A 22558-nucleotide genomic window follows, 5' to 3' on the forward strand; every position below is an offset into this window, starting at 1 on the left:
TAAGCTTTGTGTTTATACACCAAGTCTAATTTTGAAAGTATAAGCTATAAATACTAATAGTTTTGAATATAAAAAGGAAATATAAAGTAAAAATTTAAAATAAGGAATATAAAGTATAAGCCTTAGATTCCATTAAAACTTCCTATACCATAAGCAGTTTGTTTGGCAAAGTTTTTTGATATATGTGGATATGATAACATTCACCATGGCATGATAACATTTTAGTAAATGTAGGTCAGGTTTTAGAAACATAATAATTCCTAGTGAAGTAACTCATGCTGAAAATGTTTAAACTATTTTTATAATGGATACATTGAAGAAAATAATTAAGGCTAGTAGGGAAAATGTATTTCTTAACGCTTTTGCTAGTATCAGCCCTTATGAAATCCACAGCTTATACTCTGCTTCAGTTTAAAAATGTCAATATCTGTAAAAGGTGCAATTGATTTATACTCAACGATTCTGAGAAAAGAAACAGAAATGGCCGGCAAGTTTCTTTTGAAATTCATTCTAGGATGCATCCTAATTTAAGAAATGTTAAAATATGAAACATGATTGGCCTCGATTAGAGAAATTGTGGTCAATGTGTGTTTACAATTTATGATGTTCCAAATGAAACCCACAATATTGCACCTGGCAGCATTAAAATCAGAATGAATTTCTTTTACTTAAAGCTTTTATAGGTATTATAAGTATGTAACAGTGAGTAGATAGAGTTAGACACCAAGTAATTCTATTATCTTTCTACTCAAATTTGGGAAATGCATAAAATATATCCTGAAATATTTCACTATGATAATGTGGTATTTCAAGGTATGAGGAATGTGGCAAATGGAAAGTTTACACTTTTTTTGAAGGATAAAATCATGAAAATAAAGAATTCATTGTAAAATGATTAATATTACAGTTTTTTAACCAATAAAATCTGTTATGAGCAGAGATTTAGTTGCAAAATGCAATCTGATCTTAGGAAATAATATAGTGCATTTAGAGTTATAATCTTAAAACTTGAATTAGCATAGCTTAGAATGCACTAATAATTAAAAATTTGCTACTAATATAATAAGTCAAACAGTTTTATTAGAATGTGATGTTTTTAAGAAAAAAAGGTAAGTATATTTTAAATAAAATAATAAAGTTTCCATATTAATTTTGCCTAGCTTGTACTAATTATGAAATGTATATAAAAACATTTCCAACGTTTTAGTAATTCCAAGCTTTATACTGAATGTCCACACAACAATTTCCAGAAATATAGAATGCTCAGTTTGAATATTTCAATTAAAATACTCAGATCAATTAAATATTTATATTACATATGCACATAAATCCATATACATCTTCCTTGTTGGTACCAAATTGTCAGTGCTACTCTGATCTTAGGGACAAATGTAAAACTAGCAGAATGGTATGTATTCAAATAGTCTTTAGTAAGCCTACTTTATAGGTTTAATTAGGTATGCAAAATCTTAAAATACATCTGGCTATAAAAAAGGCATAAACATCTGATCTAAAAATTTTATTAGCTGCTTCTCAAATTCCTCTGTGTGGGTGTCTATGCATGTCTGTGAATTTGTTAGGATAGTAGCTCTTACTTTCGTTAGGTCCTTCAGATTGTACTTCATGGCTGTACTGTGTGCACCTTTATGCGTGTGTGTGTGTGTGTGTGCGCGCATGCTTTTGTGTGTGTCTACAAATTATAGATCTTCAAGTGTTATGAAGTTAACAGAAGTAAAAATCAAATGCTCAAGTGTGTTATGAATTCTAAAGAGATATTTTCAATATCTGTTATTGTACAAAAAGCAAATATAATATTAAAGAAAATAATAAATAAGACAAAATGGATTTGGGGCATAACTCAGTGGTAGAACACTTGCTTAGTATTTGTAAGGTCTTGGGTCTGATCCTCATCGTAAATAAATGAAGGATAAATAAATAATAAATTTTAATAGAAAAGTTACCATATTTTCCACTATCTTAGTGACTTAATTTTCATGTTCCTTTTTTAACCTATTTACAGTTATTTTATATGTTTTGATTATAATGTAACATTTTCATTCTACATTTAACTTAATATTTTCAAAATGTATATTTTGAGATACTTTCACATAGTTTTAAATCTGTGTAGTATTTTAATTATTTAGATTTGTGTTCTTTCTATGTCAAAATGAATCAATGGAACTTTTTCAGAGCTCATTTTCCTCCCTAGACTCCCTTAAAAATGTAATTTAAAATAAAATTTTAAACTTTTTGTATTTATGTGTAGCCAGGGAATTTTGTATTTGTGAATGAAAAATGATGAAATAGCAGCTACAAAAGCAAATAAACCTATAAAATTTCAAAACCAGAAAAAAATGAATAAAATATACAGCCATAGGGAGGTGGTATTGTAAGAAAATGCAAAGGGGCTGGGAATATGGCTTGATGGCACAGAGCTTGCCTAGCATTCATAATGCCTGAGTTTGATTCCAGTGCCTCCTCACTGCCAAGACAAAGTGATAGCACAATGGAGAACAGTAAATTAGGAATCATGTTGTGTGCTTGGGTATGTGGCACATTGGTATCATGTTTGCCTATTATACATGAATCCCTGGGTTTGATCCCTAGACACTACCAACTACATATTATTTTACATTAGCTTATGATTATCATATTCCTTTGATAACAATTTTTTTTGTATATTTGTTAAATGCTTCATAGTTGCATGGAAAAAACTTCAATTGTGAAACATAGAAGATGTCTACAGTGCATATTCTGTACATATTTGGTTTATTATAACTTGATTTTTGAATCAGAAGTGAATATGAATATGTCCTTGCTATTAATGACATATTTGTTGCTTGAGTAAATATCCACAAATTCATGACATTGCCTACTTTTTTCATTGGATTTTGATTAATTGTATTAAGTAAAATACCTTTATTTCTCTTTTGGTCAACACTTACAATTAATTCCTCCTATTCTTTTTTCTCTTGTCCCTTCTTTCCTTTTCTCCATCCATTTCCCTTGTTCCCTGTCTCATTTGAACATTTCCTTTCCATTTCCCAACATCGATGGTACATTTTGGTCCTTATTTCCACTTTTGTTTTCTCATACCAGAGAAATCATGCAATATTTGAACATGTGTGTTCAATTTATTTGAGTATGGTAATAAGGTGCATCCATTTATCTAGAGTTGTCTGAAGCTTATCCTTCTCTATGGCAGAGTAGTGCTCCCTTGTATAAAAAAGCAATGCACCTTCTCTATCCCTTCATTGATGAGCATTTGGGTCGTTTCCAAGGTTTAGCTATTACAAACTGTGCAGCTATAAACATAGGTGTGCATATTATCGCTGTGGTATGATGCTGTTAATTCTTTCGGGAAGATACCAAGAAGTGGAATGGCAGGGTCAAATGGAACCTCTAATTTCAGTTTTTTGAGGTATCTCCACAGTGATTTCTGTAGTGATTGCACCAGTCTACATTCCCACCAACAGTGGAGGATGATACCTTTTTCCCTACAGCCACACCAGCATTTGTTATTGGTTGTTTTCTTGATAATAGCCATTCTTTCTAGAGTGAGATGGAATCTCAACATTGTTTTAATTTGCATTTCTTGAATGAGCAGTGATGTTGAACATTTTTCATATATTTATTTGCTATTTCTACTTCATCTGAGAAGTATGCATTCATTTCAGATGCTCATTTTTGAATTACATCTTTAAATTTTGGTGGGCTGTTTTTTTAGTTCTTTATGTATTACAGATATTAGTCCTTTGAAGGAGCAACAGCTGGAAAAACAAATTTCCCACATTGTAGGTTTTCTTCATTTGGTTCATGGATTCTTTTGATGTGCAGGGATCCCAGTTGTTCATTCTTTGTGATATTTCCTGTGCAATTGGGGTTTTGTTCATAAAGTTTTTGCCTACACCAACGTCTTCAAGACTTCTATCTATTTTACATTCTGGAAGATTTAGTGTTTCTGTTTTAATATTTAGATCTTCGGTTCATTTTGATTTCAGTTTAGTGCATGGTGAAAGATACAGGTCTAGATTTAAACTTCAGCATGTGGAAAACCAGTTATTCCAGCAACATTTATTAAAGAGCCTATCTTTCTTTCAGTGAAGGTGTTTGGATTTTTTGTCAAAGATGAGGTGGCATGGGATATTTGGAGCTGTTTCTGCATCTTCTGATCTTTTCCATTGATCCACAGATGTGGGGTTTTTTTTCCTATTACCATGCTATTTTTATCACAGTAGCTCTGTGGTATAATTTCAAGTCAGGGATTGTGGTGCCCGCTGACTTGCCTCTGTGGCCGAGAATTGCTTTTGTTATTCTAGGTCTTTTCTGGTTCCAAATGAATTTTTGGATTGTTTTCTTTAATTCTATTAGATATGTTATTGGTATTTTGATCAATATTGCATTAAATCTGTATAACATTTTTTGACAGTATGGCCATTTTCGCTATATTAATTTTTCTTACACAACAACAAGGAATATCTTTCAGTTTTCTGATATCCTTTTTAATCCCCTTTTTCAGAGTAGTACAACTTTCAATGTAAAGGCCTTTTACTTCCTTCCTTAGATTGATGCCTAGGTATTTCTTTCTTTCTTTCTTTCTTTTTTTTTGGATGCTATTGTGAAAGGTGTTGTTTCCCTAATTTCTCCCAGTGAGTTTGCTATTTGTGTACAGGAATGCTATTGATTTTTGAGTGTTTACTTTGTATCCTTATATGCTACTGGATTTTGTTATTAAATCCAGAAGTCTTTTGGTGGAGTTTTGGGTTCTTCTATGGAGAGTTTCACGTCATCCACAAATAATGATAATTTAACTTCTTCCTTTCCTATCCTTATTCACTTTATTTATTTCTCTTGTCTGATTGCTCTGGCTAATGTTTCCAGAACTACATTGAATAAGAGTTGTGACAGTAGATATCCTTGTCTTATTCCTGATTTTAGAGTGAAAGCTTTCTGTTACTGTCCATTTAGTATGATGTTGGCTGTTGGTTTGTCATAGATGGTTTTTATTCAATTTAGGTACAGACCATCTATTCCAATTTTCAGTAGAGTTTTTATCATGAAGGTGTGTTGGGCTTTGTCAAATGCTTTTTCTGTATCTATTGAGATGATTATGTAGTTTTTGTCCTTGGCTCTGTTAATATGGTTTATTATGTTTATGTATTCACCCCTGCATCCCTGGGATAAATCCTATTTAGTCATGAAATATAATCTTCTTGATGATTTGCTGCATTGTTTGCCAGTATTTTATTGAGGATTTTTGCATCTATGTTCATTAAAGAGATTAGTGTGTAGTTCTTTTTGGTTGGATCCTTCTCTGGTTTTAGTATCAGGGTAATGCTTACTTCTAGCAATCAATTTGGGAGTATTGTTTCCCTTCCAATTTCATTAAAGGGCTTGAGAAGTATTGGCATAAAGTCTTTTCCAAATTTACTGAAGAATTCAGCAGTGAATCCATCAGAGCATAGGCTTTTCTTTGTTAGTAGTTTTTAATTACATCTTCAATTTTGTTGGTTTATTTAGAATTTTATATCTTGTTGATTCAGCTTTGGTAATTTGTATTTATCTAGGAATTTGTCCATTTATTCTGTCTTTCATCTTATTAGAATACAGTTTCTTGAAGTAGGTATTGATGATCTGGATTTTTGCAGGATCTGTTGTTATTTCACCCTTTTCATTGCTAGTTGAATAAATTTGCATCTTTTCTTTCCTTCTTTGATAAGGTTGGCTAAAGGTTTATCAATTTTATTTAATCTTTCAAAGAACCAACTCTTCAATTCATAGATTTTTCATATTGTTTCCTTAGTCTCTATTGCATTGATTTCTGTTCTAATCTTTATAATTTCCTCCCTCCTATGAACTTTGGGCTTGAATTGCTCTTCTTTTTCTAAAACCTTGAGGTTCAACATTAGGTTATTTTTTTGACCTCACTTTGTTTTTCTGGTATGAGAGTTCACCATTGTAAATTCCTCTCTTAGGACTGCTTTCATCACACCTCATAATGACCAGTATGTTGTATTGGCATTATCATTTAATTATAGAAATTGTCAAGTTTCATCTGTTACTCATTGGTTGTTTAGGAGGGTGTTATTTAATTTCCATGTGTTTATGAAGTTCTTGTGGTTTCTTTTGCCATTGATTTCCAATTTCAATGCACTAAGGTCTGATAATATGCATGGGATATGTTTATTCCTTTGCATTTACTTAAGCATGTTCTATGAGCTTGTATTGGCCCGACCACTTACATATTTTAATTTTTTCAATTTAAATTAGCATAAGCTTACATTTAAATAGCCATACACATTTAAAGAGTAATGCATTGTTTGTGTTACTATATTAGACAATACAGATCTAGATAATGTGGGTAATAAGGGGACAAGATGTTGTGGACTGTGCTTTTGGGCACTCTGAGTGCAGGTTTTAGATCTGGAGGTCAGAATGGACCAAAGAAGGAGACCTAGTGGAGTGGCAAGAGTTAAGTGACAGGAACTAATAGAGAATGTGGATGAAGTGGAAAAAATATTTCTGGGGGGAGAGGGGGACGACAACTTATCTAGTAGTTCAAATTCTGCCTATGTGTCAGATTAAATGAGGACTCAATTGACCACTGGATTCAACAATTCAGTAAGACTTTGGCAGGTGTTTGGAGTCTATGTCCCACTCTCACTTGGGTGAAGAGAGAATCTGGCCTCTTTCATGTCTGTGTGTACTTCCTATGCTTTTTTCAATGGGATTGCAAAGTCCTTGAAGGGTATTTTCTTGACTTTTCCATTTTTGTATAAATACACTCTCCCTCCTTACCCACAGTGGAAACATTTCAAAGCCTCAAGATACTTGAAACAGTGGATAGTACTTAACTCTTTATATATTTTTTTCTATAGATATATTCCTTTTCACTTAAAGAAAGCAATGTATGGCTTTTCTTTAGCATATCTGAATTACCAGTGTCCTGTGCTTTTAGGATGTTATTAAGCAGAATAAGGGATACTGGAGAGTTAATATAATAATACACAAGACAGTGATGAAGTTACTAATGTGCAGACATGGTAAATAGGATGGGTACAAAATGGACAAAATGCTAAGTCTGGTCCTAGGTGGGACAGAATAGGCATTTATGTGATTGCATAATGCCCCAGAGACATGTGACTTACTTATTTGTGGAATTTTTGTTTGATGTTCTAAGAAAAGAGTGGATTGTGAGTTAGTAAATACATCAAAAGTAAAACTATGGAAAGGGGCACTAAGGTGATTGTCTGGCAGTATTTTGTTTTGTTTTGATACTTGAAGAAGATAGAAATGTAAATGTTTTCATCTCTCATGTTATTTTACTTCAGAAACAAGTGAAATAGTAAAAATCAAATTAATCAAAAAAAAAAATTACTTAAGGACCAGGGATTTAGCTCAGTGGTTCCACCACCTGCCTCAAAAGCACGAGGTTCTGAGTTCGATCCTGGGTACCAAAAAATATAACTAAATAAATAAAATAAAAATTACTTAAACTACAAAATGACCTTCCATACTTAAAAAAGTAGCTGGATTTACAGTAAAATATTAGCATTTTCTGTGCAATTAAAAATAATGATTAGCCAGCCATACCTAATAACTTTCAGAAACAGTGTTTATTTTAACAAGGAAGTAACTTTCTTTAATTGCATGAAAGTATTCTTATGTTGAAAATTACAATAATGCTTCCAAATTCTCCAAGGAAGTAGCATCATCTAGTATGTATTATTTTACTTAAAAGGTATGATAGTAGCAGAATTGCATTGTGAACTTAAATGATCTAGATAAATATTTGTCACTTCACAATCTCATGCTATAAAGTGCAAAGAATATTTAAAATGTAAATTTTCATGTGAAACATTGATAAAAATTACAAACTCTAGTCCTTTTATGGTGTGCTTTTTGTCTTTTAAACTGTTAGTGTGAACAATGTTTTTGCATGAAAAGATAACATATAATATGAGTGAAAATATGCCTAAAATATAAATATCTATATCATAGAATAAAAATGAAAGGAAAAGATTATTTACTTCTAAAGATGAAACCTTGAAAAATTGAGAAAAGCTGGCCCAGAAGGAAGCTCCACCTCTGCCATCCCAAGCTCCTAGGGCAGAGAAGCTGAGCTGGTCCCAGTACCCAGAAGGAAACTCCCATGCTGCCATCCCAAGCTCCCAGGGCAGAGAAGGTGAGCCATGTGGGCACCAGAAGCCCCTCCCCCCATGGAAATGAGAAGACAAGTAAACAAGTCTCAAAAACAGACTTCTGGATCACCTACAGCAACCCCAAAGGGAAATGAGATGGAACAATGTGATACTTAACCACCTGGACTCTGAACTGGCAACAAAAGAGGATCTGGGAAAAAGGAAATCAGAAATAATTACTCAGATAACAGTAAAAATTGTGCTCATGGTGCAAGACATGATTAATAAATCTAGAGAGGACACAGATAAAAAAATAGAGGATCTGAGGAACATGATGGAATCCCAACACAGGAAACAAATGGAATCCATAAAACATGCAAACAGATTTCCAGGAGATTAAAAACTCCATTGAAAGTGCCATTTGCTGAAAACATTATCTCTTCCTCAGCTCTTGAATTGAGTTTATAGTCTATAAAATGCTAATGTTAAATAATCTTTCAAAACTCAGTGGACCATATATGTGTGGTTCTATTTCTAGATTCTCTGTTTTACTCAAATGATCTATGTCTTTCCTTACAGCAACACTGCCTTGATTATTGTAGCTTTAGAAGAAGTCTTAAAATTAGGTACTAAACATCTTCCAACACTGTTGTTTTTTTTTTAACTTTTCTAGGTCCTTTGTACTCCTACATAACTTTTAAATTTCAATATCCAATTTTTCATTTATAGCAAGTATACACAGACCTGAATTTTTATATACCTTGAGTTTTCTAATCCTGCTAAATTCAAATACAAGTTCTAGGGGCTCCTAGAGATTTCTCAGTATTTTCTCTGTAGATGATCATTTCATCTACATTTAAAGATTTTGCTTCTACCTTGCCAATCCTATTCTAACTGTGTCATTTTATTGCCAGACTATTTTGGTGGGGCCTAGGTTTCAAAGTTTAATGGACAGATAAAGAGTAAGCATATCTGCCCTTGTTCCCCACCTTAAGGAGAAAGCATTGTATCTTCTCCATTCATGTAAGGCATTCTCACTAAAAGAATGGAGTACATGTCTTTAATCTGTTGAGAAGGTTCTGTTCTACTTCTAGTCTCCTGATAGCTTTTACCATGAACTGCTGTAGAATTTAGTCCAATACTTTTTCTCCAACTAGTGACAGGATCATATGGCTTTTTCCTTTCCTCTGTTAAAATGATGACTTTTGGGGGTGGATCTTCCAATGCTGAACCAACTCTACCATCCCTATAACAAAACCACTTTCTACGTCCTGCAAGATCTGACTTCTAATAGTTTGTTTTGTTAAACAAATTTCTATCTATGTTCATACTTTTTTCTTCTATTATCTTTATCCAGTTTTAGGATTAGCACAATGTTGAGTTCCTCAAATGGGAGGAGAAGTGTTCCTTCTTTTTTCTGCTTTAATTGTTTGATATAATTTATCAGTTAAAATGTTTATGAGCCTGTTGTTGTCATATAGGTAGGTTTTCAAGCTAGGAATATACTTTCTTCAATAGGTGCTATTCAAATTTTATATTTCCTGCAGAGTTAGTTTCATTAATTTGTCTTCCAAGGTACTTCTTAGAAGTTGTCAAATTTATTTCAAAACAGATTTTTGTAATATGCTTTCTATATCCTTTTAAATTCTGTAAAATCTGTGGTAATGTCTCCTAGATCTTGATATTGTAATTTTAAAAATGTATAATTGATATTGTGTAACAGAAAGTAAAAGTCTAAAGGAGCAGGGGAAGTGGGAGGTGAAGGGGAAAGGAAAAAAGGGAAAAGAAAAAATATGAGAAAAGGAAAAAAATGGAAACAAGGTCTTTGCAAATAGGGAAGGGTGGAAGGGGTGAAGGGAGGGCAGGGGAAGGGGAAAAAAAAAGAACCAAGATACTCCTGTCATGGTACCAGATCTCAATGATGAATGTAACTGTATTTTATAACTAAAATGTATCAATAAACTTAATGGGAAAAAAAAGAAAAATTGAGAAAAGCTGTTTAAATAGCAGTACAATTTATAAAACTCTCTATAATGCCAAATATTAAACACTATATGAACAGATACTTACAGATCTTCATTTTTCAAACAACTTATTTGGAGACAATTATTTGAAGTCACAAAAATTTATAAATAACATTACGCAGTAAACATCTAAAAAATTTGGCAGAAGATGAAATATAGATGACATGAAGCTACATGAAAATAGAAAAGTAAGTCCATGTTCCACAAAATTTCCTTTTCCTTCTTTTCTCACTCATTCCTAGTACCTGAACAAACAAGTAAAAGAAAACTCACACAAGGGTCAGAAAACATAAATATGCTACAGATAAAAATTACCTTCCATCAGGTGATTCTCAGAAAGGACCACTATCATTTGGGAAGCTAGTGATGGAGAATAATTCATCCTTCACCAATTCAAACTTTTGACAGCTTTATCTTAGATGAATATGAACTTGGCCTTTATTTTCTCATTCTTAATTGTTTAGGTGTTGTATCCTTCCAAACTTAATCTTTGAAAAAAAATTATGTGTCATTATTAAACTGTAAATGTCAAGTTTTCTTTCCATTTACAGAGGTTTAGATTTTGTTTCTCAGTTGATGACCTGAAAAAAATTAGATTTAATTTTAGATATTAAAATTAGCACCTAGGATGGAAGATCTCAAAGAAAAATGTACACAAATTATAAGTCACAACTGACTTTAGAATTTCTTAATGAGCAAGTGACATACTTCTTGAGGTTATAATTTGTGCATTCTTCCAATTTCTTAACATATTAGTTTGATTTGACCCTGCAAAAATAGTCAGATATTTTTATATTTTTCTCTCTCTGCATCTTTGCTGCAATCTCTGTATCACTGATTGACATACTGAATTCAAGTTTTTTTAGTAATTGAAAGAAACATCATGTAATGATATGCGTAAACAAGAATCTAAACCAGTAAAAGGTTTAAAATACTTTCACATAAAATTACATATAATTAATTGTCATTTGAAATATCTTCTTCAGAGATTTTTTAATATGAGATAGTAATGAGAAAACAATGTGTATGAAATAAAGTTATAACTTAATTTTTTTTTCAGAATCCAATCTAGGCCAAACTTCCTACTTTCTCTCCACACACAGACTCAGTATGCTCTTTAACATGATTTGTATGAAAGAGTAAATATTTTAATTCTTTTGGAAAGATTTCCACAGTTGTTGGACCAGTCTGCACTCCCACCAACAATGGAGAATGGTTCTTTCTCCCCATAATCCCATTAGCATTTGTTATTGGTTGATTTCTTAATAGCAGCCATTCTTTCTAGGGTGAGGTGAAATCTCAGTGTTGTTTTTATCTGCATCTCTAGAATGACCAGTGATGTTAAACATTTTTTCATATGTTTATTTGCTGCTTTTACTTCTTTGCCTGAGAAATGTCTGTTCATTTCAGATGCCCATTTTTTAATGTGTAAATACTGAATAGTTTCTCTGGTATGAGAAAATAAAATGTAAATAAGGATCAAAATATATAACTAATTATGTGAAATAGGAAGTAAAGTTCTAAACGGGTAGGGGAACTGAGAGGGGTAGGGGGAAAGAAGGGAAAGGAAAAAATATGAGAAAAGGAAAAAATGGAAACAAAGTCTTTGTAAATAGGGAAGTGTGGAGGGGTTGAAGGGCTGGCAAGGGAAGGGGGAAAAAATAACCAAGATACATCATGTAAAGGTACAAGTTCACAATAATGAATGTAACTGTGTTGTATACCTAAACTGTACCAATAAACTTAATGAAAACAAAAATAAAAAGAGTAAATCTGACAGCTTATAAATATTTTTCTACCTCATACATCAATTTTCTTTTTGGGGGATTTTCCTAGTGTGGGTTAGCACATTTCTCATTGGAGACTGATATATTTATTTTAAAATGATCAACATATGAGTGGATTGAAACATTCTCCTTAAATACTGAGTTAAACTGCTCAATGTTTAAGCATCCTTTTATAGTTTTAGACTTTTTATTTTGTTTTAAGTCTTTCTTAATATGTACTCTTAGAAAATCAAGGGTTCTACATAGCTACCATAGTACGTATGATTCCTTGTGTTTGTGGAAAATTAAATTCAAGGTATATTTGAGCTGAATTTATGTTTTAAAAGGTATCTATTTCCTCTTTATTTCTCATACATATTTATCTCAGAAATCCAGCATTTTAGAATATTGACATTTATACTGTAATTTTAAAATTCTATGAAAAACTTTTGATTTTTTTCAGAATAGATTGCTTAATATAGTATTATATTAACTTTTAAAAATTTAATATGAAAATTACATATTCATGTTAGATTAAATCTGTCCATATGTCTATAAATAAAACACTATTTTAATTAATTTACAAATAATAAATAATACTATCTTGGCCAATCAACTCAAATCATCTTAAAATAGGTTATTTATTTATTTATTTGAAAGGGTCAAATACATAAAGGATTGGAAATGTATGGCTAGTACTAAACTATTTTTGAAAAAGCCTGAGTAATATCTGCAAAAAATGTCAAAGAACATGATTGTTTTGATACATAACAATCTTTACAATTCATTTGAAAGGAATCCACTAAATTCTGACTTTGGTTGGTACAAATAAGAGTGTTATAACATTTGTAATTAAAATAATTTCTGTTTTACAATAAAGCAATAGTACTTTAAAACTTCATAGCTTTTATTACTAAATATTAAACTTGTTTGAATTAAAACATATTTAAGCTTATTTCCCATTATAAACATGTTTGGTTTCTAAATTGTATTATTCAAAGCTTATTGTTTTGTTGTTGATGGTTTTGTTTGTTTATTTTATTGTATTGTATTAGAATTAAATATTCTAAATGTGGCATATGTGAGAAAGTTCACATTCTAGCAGGATCCTTACTTTTTTCAACATAGGAATTTAAAAAGTATAAAAGATATTTTGGTTGTAGTTAGCATAGGAATTCTGGAGCACTTGGATCATACTTCCAGCCATTCCTCTGGCAGAGTAAACATGACACCAAGAACCTAAAAGGATTCTGAGCATGAGGCTCCTTGTCAGTGGAATAGGCCTCACTTTCACTGATAGTTTTCCACAAGCTAAAGGGTGATGTTAGTGCACACACCGCATTGTTTAGTATGAAAGGATACAATAGAAAGGAAAGCATGGTGAGTGGAAGCATTATCATCCAACTCTCTTCTCTCTTATTTCCAGCTTTACAATTTTGTATTGTCTGGAAGGTAACTTTATAGATTACGTTTTTGTGTCATTGACAAGAAAAGTGATATCAGATGCTGAAAAAAATAGAGATGATGGTGCTTTTACACAAAGTGCCTCCAGTGGGTAATTTTCAATGAAAATATTATTATCAAGTCTAAGCTGATAAGACAATGGATAACCACTCAAAGTAAAACTGCAGTATCAGCTTGAAAAATCACTTCAAAATTACTCAAGAGTTGATTGTAATTTTCACCAATTTTGGGGTAATAGTGATATAGGGAAAATATAACTCCCTACTTGTTAAATGTCAAAGATGCCGAGTTCGTGGCCTGTCAACATGGAGGAATAAAGTAGTGAACAAAAGGAAGAAGATAGGAGCGCTTTATTGGAAGGGGAAGAAGAATAGCCACTGGATTTCTAGGAGGGGGTCCACAAAAGTGACTGGCTACTGATGACTTTTGTCAGGGGAAATTTATACAGGAAAGTCACAATATGGGTACAACATGGGTGAAACTACAATCATTATAGGATCACATGTGTAGCTGGTTAGCTAATATTGACTCAGTAGGGAAAAAAAAATCATGTAATAAGGGTACATGAAAAGAACAATTGCACTTTGAGAATGGGGGGTTTCAGATGCTTTGGTCACCCACGTGGGTGTCTGATTCCTATCTAGACTTACTGGGGGAGGTAAGGTTCATTGCAGTATAATCTCAAATTGCTATTTATCCTGCAGGGCAGCATGAAAGCCTGGACATTGTATCTCCATCTTGTACTTCCAGGGACAGTCTTGATGTCTTTATTTCTTGGTGCTGACTTCCTTGAGGATCCAATGCCTTTCTGATTTTATATTGATTTCTATCTAAATCAACTGCCTAAAATAGCAGTATTCTTTTTCTAACAACCCACATTAGAATTTGTGATAGCACATTCACTGATTTCCAATTATTCTGATAGTGAATCCTTGGGTAGATTTAATAGTAATGTCAATAAATTTGCCCATCTAGAAGTTGTACACTTGCCAGTAAACAGAATGCCAAAGTTAAAGAAACTTAAAAGGCCAGGGATTTAGCTCAGTGGTGCCGCTGCCTGCCTAGCAAGTGCAAGGTCCTAAGTTCGATCCCCAGTACAAAAAAGAGACTTAAAAAACAAGACCCACAACACATACTTTCTTAGTTATTAAGCAAGAAATAATCTCCATAACTACAACTTTGTTCATTAAACTGCATGAATTTTATAATCTATTAAGGGAAGAAGCACTTACCATCAATATTAGACATCAATATTAGACACAGTGTAGAAATCAGTTCGTTCATTCAATCACTTAAACATTCACAAATATTTTTTGGTTTTGTTTTGGTACTGGGGATCAAACTTGGGACCTTGCGCTTTCGAGGCAGGCGGCGGAACCACTGAGCTAAATCCCTGGCCCTAATTCACAAATATATTTTAGTGATTCTAATTTAAGGGGTTGACACTATTTATACATGAAAAATACACACACACACACACACACACACGCACACACAATGAGAAGATAGGGTTAACCGGTAAAATAAAATTTTTGGAAGAGTGTTTGAAAAAAGAACTTTGAATTGAAATCACAAACTCTAATGAACTCTGCTTCAGCCAACAAATGAGTTCCAAGAGTTGAAGAATTTCAGTCCAAGAGTTGAAAAGTAGCATTGTACGTGTCTATGTATAGAACTTCACATTCACCAGCAGTGATAAGGGATGTGAGTAAAAGGGAGATGAAAAACATCTGTCCTAAATGATATAAGAAAATAGAAGAAAAAGTTTTGGTATAGTCTCATACATGTTAAAGCAAAATATCTAAAAAGTGAAACCATAAGGAAAAATTTGAGCTTTTAGAAAAGAGCTTATAATGTGAGAGAAATAAATGAATATTAAGCAATTCATAGTCTTAAGGGACATATTAAAGAATTTTTTGAAAAATAATACAGTAAAAATCACACTAAAAATCTGAAAAAAAATAGCTTCTAAGAAACTACAATAATTGCCTGGGACAGGATGAAATATATTTTTAGTAGTAGTCAAAAATAAGACATATAAGCTATTAGAAGGGATGTGAAAAATGTAAAGAGAGGTAAAACAAATTTTTATACATCAATGGAGTTCACAGAGGAAATAATGAACAAATGGACAAAAAGGACAATTAAAATTATAGTGGAAGAAAATTCTTCTGAGCAAAATTCTTGAATCTACTATTTTCCTTGTTAAAAATTTCATGTAGCATTATTAATACATAAACTTTTTTTTAAATTTCTCACAGCAAGAATTGATAATCACAAAGAATAAAACAAAAGTCATTCATGAGAGGTGAGAATAATATTTACAATCAGAATGGATATCTAGAGAGTGGATTGTAAATAGTCAATGATTCTGCTGCCTGATAATTAGTATGTAATTGCATTGATAGGTACAGATTTTGTTTCTTAGAGGTGAATCTTTTATCATATCATTCATTCCCACAGTGAATGAGATTAACACATTGGATAACTTCTGCTGGCGTTAATTTTTGTGACATTCTTTAAGGATAACATGAAATGAATTCACTGAATGTTGACCTCTGGAGATGGAAGTGAGGGTGTTACGACATTTGGACATAAAATGATTTTTGTCTTTTAATGAAACAAATGCATGTTAATTTTTTAGTTTTACTACTAAATACTAAGCTGATTCCCAGTAAAACAGTGTAACAGAGGTTACTAGCCTTAAGAACATCACCACTGGAAATCCTTCTCCTCAGTGTTGGTGGCTTGATTTCAACTGATACCTAGATAGAGGCAGAAAGGCATCTCCTCCTTTTGAAGACTGGAGATCAATGCATCTAAAGACAACTACAAATATTTGACTGCTCAATGGTTAGTTCAGTCTAAAAGTATAATATTTTCTTTTCGTAAGTTTCTTTAGTGGATCACAATATTTAAATATATGATTTTTGTAAAACAATAAGGTTATACATAACTTACTGGATATAGAAAGGTAAAATGACTTCCCTATATTTCCTTGAGTACTAAAAATTAATTAGATCACCAAAATATTGTGGGTTAGTTTTATGAAAATCATTTAAAAGAGAAACAAATCTGTATTCTCTATTTTTTCTTAGTATCTTAAAAACATCTGTAAGAATATACCAGGTCAAATTCACTTGAAATATGTGAAGATTCATGTATCTTCTTATATATGAAGTTAAAGGTTATATCTGACTTAATGCATGATATAATTAATGAAGATTTTTTTAAATATATAATTTTAACTTTAAAAATTCACGATAAATTCAATCAGTACTGAGATATAGATATTCAGTAAAATTATTCTAGTATTTTCTTACTATTTATAAATCTCATAGAAATTATGTTATTTTACTGGATAATGTAACCCTTACAATTTTAATTTTCCAGGATTGAGTACAGCAATTGTATGAGCTAAAGAAAAGAGATAAAATGAACCTGTGGATATTCTTCTCATGTGATATGTATTCGGAATGAAGCATGACAGCAGCAAATAGTTTGTAACTGTAAGTATTTTTTAAGGAAATTAGAATGTTTATTTTGGGAAGGTCTTGAAAATATTTTATGTTGAACACTTTTATACAATTAAAGAATAAACTATATAATAAAGTAACAGCAATTGGCAGAATTCTATAAATGCATGAAAAACTAGCTGGCAAAAGAATAGTAATGTGGAAAGAAGACTGTCCTGGGTGTAGAATCATTTATTTTAGTTTTAGTTTTTTAGTTTTTTCCTTGGTATCAGGGATTGAACTCAGGACCTTGTGCTTGTCAGACAGGTGCTGTGCCACTGAGCTATATCCCTAGGCTGGAATCATTTAATTATAGAATAAATATTCAGAATAATCAAAAGTAATGGACAAAATTTAAATTGTTTATTGTCACTATGGTCTTGGCCAGAATATACTTATGAATGTCACTGTTTTCTAATAAATAGAAAATAATTGTAAAACTGTGCTGTGAAGTATTATAATCTTTCTATTAATAAGAAATGCAATATGAGTTATAGGTTTAGAGATATAGAATGACAAGCTTTATAAGCTGAGTTGATTAAATTTTTTGTCTATAGCTATATCAGTAATTATTGAACAAGAAATCTCAATGAATAGAATCCTCAATCGTACCTAATTATCAATTATTTTTGTATGCATCCTCTACAAATTTTGTCCTACAAACTAATGCTTTTGTAAAGAGATCAGAAAAAAAAAGAAAGAAAGAAAATCTTGCAAACCGACCTGACTTTTCACTTAATATTCCATAGAACTCTACTGCGATTCAGGGAAAAGTGCAATTATGATTGGTAAAAAGGTTGAATTTTATAACAGTTTTGCTGTTTGTAGCTCATCCTATCTGTTAAGTCACAAAGATTCGGATCTTGTGAACTACAAATAAAAATATAGCATCTGGGGGAAATACAGGGAGACTGTATTTCATAGTTAAATCTCCAGACAACTAAGGTTTCTTTAGGCTTTGAAATCTTATGTAGATCTCTTAGCTGATACTCAAGGCAAGCTCCCCAGCAGGGCACTTTGAGTTGTTCAGCATCTGCTCAATGCATGGCAGCATATTTTGAAAGTCACCCAAGGCTACAGTCAAACATACATTATATTTTATGTGTTCACTTTTTTTAACCAGAAAAATTCATATAACCAAAGATCTTTCTATTTAGCCAGTGACTTAGAATATTTTTTTCCTAAAAAGAATATATGGCTTGAGCTTGTAGTTTAAAAAAGTTCTTTTAAAGGGAGCAATGAAAATTTTATTAAATAATCATAAATCCAGAGGTATTTTACTTATAGCATAAGGTAGACTTTGAAATTCAAAGTTTGAAAATTCTATTTATAGTAATAAATTACCTACACTCAAGACCTGGAGCAATGGATCTAATTCCTAGTTTCAATGGGTAAGTAAAAGTTAAAGAATTAGTTATGAGGATTATTTTATTTATTTATTATGTTATGAGGATTTATGATGTTATTATGCTATAAGATTATCATTTGTTTGTTTTTATTAAAATTTTTATTCTTCATTGTTTCATAAATTGTGTATTCACAATATGGCTAATTAATGAAACTTAAAGCAAATTAATAGTCAAAATAAAATAAAACTTATTAAATGTCCTCTTTGTTCTGCTCAAAAATGAATTGAATGACAGTATTTAACAATATGCATTCCTTAAGATAATTTGACCAGATAAGACTCATAGAGAAATTTTCATAAAAGTAACTAGTTCTTTGAAATATAGAGAATATTTCAATGAAGTAAAATTATTGTAATTAGTGCTGCAAAAATATGTAAGTGAAGAAACGTTAAAACTGTTGATCTAAAACACCTTAGGCTGTTTGTCAAAACTGTTATTAAATACAGGTTTACATAAATAATTTTCAGACTATATAATTTTAAGACTAAATAATATTTGCAGCCAGTTTACTTAACACACTTAACTTGTTTAATAAAAATATAGGCTATAAAATTTTCCTTTGATCAAATTACTATTATGTCTTCTTATTAATTTACACATAAGTGTATGTTTTAATAAGCAAAACTAGAAAGATGACTGTAGAACTTCTTTATACCATGATAAACTGGTATAATTAATTCTTTTATTAAGCAAAATGCATCAAGCCCTCTAGTGGTATTAATATATAAGATATTTTATTGTGATGTTTGCTTAATAAAAGCAGGTTTGTTTTTTTTCCTAAGTGCAGGTATTTAGCATTTCCATGACATTAGCTTTTTGCAAATTCCTGTTTGTTCTGTTTAGCATGTAATATGTATAGTACTTTGGTTTTTATAGTTTGGTTTTGGTATAGTTTGGTTTTTATAGTACTTTGGGTTTTCTAAAGAATAAGAAATATTAAATGCCTAGAATTACATTGCAGAAATGAGTATCATAAGTCACAATTTTGAGATTAGTAACTATTTTTGTTGGGTCTAATATTAAAAGACATTTGAAGTGTTTATCCATGTCCATGTGTAAATGATAAATATTATCACTTATATACATGATGGTAATAATATCTTAAAAGAAAAATTCCATCATTTACAAACAATTTAAATAAACAACACATGAAGAATAAACAATAGCTAAGTCTTCTTTGTAATTCTTACTGAGACCTTTCATGCTATTAAAGGGATGAAATTAATGGTTTTATTCATACTTAGATATTTTGTCACTGTGTTTCTTCCCCCTTATTAAATAAGACATACATTTAGAGAGCAGCTTTAATTTATAGATTTACAAAATGAGTTTTAATTACTAAGGAGTGAATTTTAACTGATGCTGCTGTGTTTATATTTTTTAATTTTATTTGGTCTGTAAAACCAGAGGAAACTGAAACATAACAAATTATTTCAATGGTTAAGTAATATTAAAGTGTTCAAGATACAAACAAGAGTCTCAAAAAGTTTGCTCAAAATTTTATTGTCCTTTATTTCATCTCTACTTTAACTGTGAAGTTAGGCTCATGAGGCAACTTGGAAACCACTGTAATGGAAAATGCTCTACTAGGGCTCAGAAGACTAACTTCTCATCCCCTCAACATCATCCTCCGACAGTTGTGTTTGCTGTGAGCTGACAAATCATAGTCCTACTTTACCTTAAACACCCCCAGCTAAGCTTGCTGAAAATAGCTCATTTTACCCTCACAACAATTCTATTGCTTATATACCATGGTTGTTTCCCATTTTGTCTGTGTGAGAACAGAGATTAAATAAGGTTAAGAGAGGTGAAAGAACCTGTTTATTGATCAGTGACAAAGCTGAGTCCAGAGTCCATGCATTTACCATTTTACTTCTATTTTAAAATACCTGAACTCTAGAGATATGCATAAAAATATTTAGAGGAAACTGTAAAGAGGCACTAGGTTCTTTTGATGAGTGGCCACAGGAGGGACACCTAAACTGAGTCGTCCTAGGTGTGGTGTGTGAGAAACTAAATTTGAAAGGGATTTAAACTGTAGGGGAAAACATGAGTGTATGCATGGGTGCTGTGGATTACATCCTCTCAGTGTCTCCAAAAATAAACTACACATTACAGAAGAGGATGATGGCATAAGAAAGAATTGGATAAAAATGAAGAGATGGATATTGAGGTATAAAGATCAGAAGAACTAGACACATTACTTTAGAGGGGATGTTAGTGAAATAGAGCCAGGGAGAAGATAAATCACCCATGTATTTTTTCCATTTTGATTTGATGAATGATTCTTCAATTTGAAGAAAATAATATAAGAGGAGGAAGGTGTGAAAGATGTCATGTCTGGGAAATCATGAGTAGGTGCCTGTTAAACTACCAGGTAAAAGTGGTTTGAAAATACATGAATCAATAATTGGAAGGGAAAGTGAACTCTGGCGAACATGGATTTGTAATGAGAGAGCAGAGCCGTTCCAACCTGGAGTAGCAGAACATGTTACCAGCAGAGAAAGGAGTCAGGGAAATACAGTTTCAAGGGAGTTTTAAGGAGAGGGAAGTGATGATGATGGGCCCACTGTAGGAAAGAACAGTTAAGATCAACTGGGACATATATTTAGTAGGCCATACCTTTCCCCTCTTTAGACAGGTCAGGGTTAGCAGGGTGGGGCTGAGGCCAGATGGTGGTAAATCAGAGTGAAGAAAGAAGGAACAGAAATTCGATCAATTAGAAGGAAGGAGTGAGATGTGACCGTAGCCAGAAAAGACAGTGGACTTAGGGGCTGCTTTATGCTTGTTTAACTGTTTTGTTAGTTGGTGTGTTTTCTTTTTAATGGGAGAAATATGGAACTTAGAGAATACCAAGAAAAAGAAGTTGAAGATACACGAAAAAAAAAAACAAACTAGAAACACAAATCCCACCATGATAAAAAGATGAGATGCAGGTATGCACTGTTACAAAGTCCGGCTATACTACTTGTTTGACCTTGGCAATCTCATTTAATTTCTTAGAGCATCAACTTCCCTATCTCTAAAATGTGGATGGACAGAGTATCAGAGTAAGAGAGTTATTGTGAGGTTTTATAATGTGTTATTACAGATTTACTATTTACCATATATTTTTCTATTATTTTTAACTATGTTAAAGAGGTTAGATTCTGCAGTGAGCATGCTTAAAGGTAAGCATATCATGGAAGATTAAAATAAGGGTATATTTATAAATATGCTTAGAGAGATATTATGGTATTTTTCAGGGCCTTGACTACTCTTTTTCTTAAAGTAAAACAAAAATAAAAGTTAAAGGCAGATTTTTTGGGGGGTTATAAGAATAAATATACATTTGGTCAATTCCAAAAAGTTTGGAAATATGACATATTTTATTCTAAAATTATAAACATATCCTTTAGATAAAAAGATGTTTGGAATCATTTTAGGCATATTTTGGGTGGTATATCTTGTGTTCTATAGGTACTCTGGCATTCTACTACTACTTAAATGTAAAACTTGATGTGGGTATTTTTTTCTTAAGCACGGAAAGTGACAATCTAATACGATCCTTTTAATAATCAGAGAAAACCTCCTTAAAACAGCTTTGATTTACAAAAAACAGTAAAACCATCACATCCCCTAGGTGAGCAGTTTCAGATAAGAGAAACATTAGTTTAATAAATACAACAATTGAAACAGAAATCAACCATACTTGAGATGATGGTTGACAAAATGTACGGTAAAATTTATTTATTGTAAAATTTACTCTGAAAAGTTCTAGGCTTAGGAACTCATCTATTAAGTATACAAGTAGTCACTGAAAATTTCTTTGTATGATACTGAATTAAATTTACATTCTTTCTAGAGTTCAAGAATACTTGAAGAATTAGAATCACACTACTTCATATTACTCCCTGTCCAAACATTAGTTAGTATCTTTTCACTGTAGGTTAGTCACAAATTTAAATATAACTAAAAGGAGTCTATAGTATGCACAAAAGGTGTGAATCAAGCTAGGAAAATAGGTAGGCTTAAAATAATAAAACTAATTTTCTTAAGTATATTTTATAAGTGGACATGTTCTCACAAAGTATGTGCATCCTATTTGTCTATGATTATAATTTCTATATTCAGTCCTATCAATTTTTCTAAATGAGAATAGTCCTTTGCTTACTTGTATTTAACTTGAACCACCCTAGATCTAATGAGTCTGTGTTAATTTAGCTTAGATTTCTCTTTCAGAAATGGTAAGATACAAAT

General features: G+C 31.7%; 1 protein-coding gene across 17 annotated transcripts in view; it reads left to right on the forward strand.

Moving 5' to 3' along the window:
- Positions 1 to 22558, forward strand: part of Tenm3 (teneurin transmembrane protein 3) — a 2554979-nt gene that overhangs the window by 74449 nt on the left and 2457972 nt on the right. For all 17 annotated transcript variants that reach the window (XM_087217023.1, XM_087217025.1, XM_087217024.1 and 14 more), the window contains exon 3: positions 16789 to 16904. The gene's annotated coding sequence lies outside the window, so the exon portion shown is untranslated. The remainder of the gene's footprint in view (positions 1 to 16788; positions 16905 to 22558) is intronic.

Source organism: Heterocephalus glaber, unplaced genomic scaffold (assembly GCF_053883595.1).
Source record: "Heterocephalus glaber isolate CG9 unplaced genomic scaffold, H.glaber_assembly_v1.0 deba00001461, whole genome shotgun sequence".
NCBI lineage: Eukaryota > Metazoa > Chordata > Mammalia > Rodentia > Bathyergidae > Heterocephalus > Heterocephalus glaber.